This window comes from Buteo buteo, chromosome 2 (assembly GCF_964188355.1).
Source record: "Buteo buteo chromosome 2, bButBut1.hap1.1, whole genome shotgun sequence".
NCBI lineage: Eukaryota > Metazoa > Chordata > Aves > Accipitriformes > Accipitridae > Buteo > Buteo buteo.
In genome coordinates, this window is record NC_134172.1 from 16,655,961 (window position 1) to 16,657,436 (window position 1,476).

The window sequence follows — 1,476 nt, forward strand, 5'->3', positions numbered from 1 at the left end:
TAGCAAGAATTCTACACCAATGAAAAAAGGAGCTAATACATAACGCTGGCTGAAATGTGGAATTTGCATGAAAGTGTAATAACTCATAAATGGACTGTCCTAAATTTGGGGAGAGTTTTCTGAAGACTTCCCTGTGAGGTAGCACCAGATGCAGGTAAACAAATGGCAGAAGGAACAACTCAAGAAGGGGGATTCCAGAAATACAGGTTGTCCACAGGGTATGGCTTAATACAGGTGGACTAGTCCATACAGAAAAAAACACAAAATACTATCAACAGATGATGAAAGATTGCTGCTTCAGGAAGAGTAGTGATGGAAGCGGACTGTGTAAGCTCTCGGCTAAAACTGCAGATGTGCTTGTCCTCTGCTTAAGAGACAAGTGAGTCCAAACTCATGAAAATGGTGCAGATTAAAATTGTGTACTTTGCGATATTGCTGGTTGCATTTTCACTGAGTATATTAATGTTTCCTACTTGTTTGCATATGATAGCTCACTATGGGAGACAGTTAGAAGTTGTTTTCCATGAGTGTGTCTTGGGGAGTGAGTGTGCTAGGCTTATTGGCATTTGAATAGGATTAACAAATCTGTAGTCAAATCAAGAGCACTGATGTTTTTTTCAGAGGTTCCCAAGAAGTAAATAAAAAAATTTTCAGGGGGGAAGAAAGAGAGAATTAGAATCTGTCTATTAGGGAAGTAATTTACAGGAAATAATTTCTTCACCAGTAATGGGAGAAAGCCAGGTCGGAGTGAAGGAGCACTGACTGCCTTGATCTGTATTAGAAGAGGGAAGAAATGGAAACAAACCTGCCGTTGGTTGTTTTTTAGATTGCTCTATAAACTGTGGTAGATAAAGCAAGTAGTTATTTTAAAGTAAGCAGTAAGCTTCAGTAATCTACAAGAATGAGGCTCTAGGATAAAAACGTCCTAAGCAATTAGTGAGCTAGGCCTGTTAGCCCTGATCCAGGTCATGCAGTTCAATTCTGTACAAAAATTAATTAAATAAAAATTGCTTCCGATGACAGAAGTGCACCAGAGATGCAAAAGTAGAGCAGCTCAACGTGTTAGCCTGTTAGTGCAGTGGAGCTGGAGCAAGAGTTGTTCAGAAGGATCACTGGGAAGGGGAAGGAAAGGTGTGCTTCTTGCAAAAACCTGTGTATCTGATGCTGGTCTCGGGTAATTTGAACTCTGTGACTGTTGAGTTACCATTGTGCAGCAGCTATAAAGGGAGGGCAGCAATCAGGATAACTTGAGTAACGAGCTTGTTCTTCACCATTAGGTGGCTGTCTAAAACAACAAAAAGTAAATTCTAGTTCCTGATTGAGATTTTTGGAGCAGTGCTAGAAAGTTGGCTGCAACTCTATTTTTTCAGCAGATTAGTGAAAGGATATATTTTAGCATTAACTCTTTCTTTCTTCCCCATGTTGGGTTAGTGGAATGTGCCACATGCTCATGTATCATCTGCTTTACACATGCAA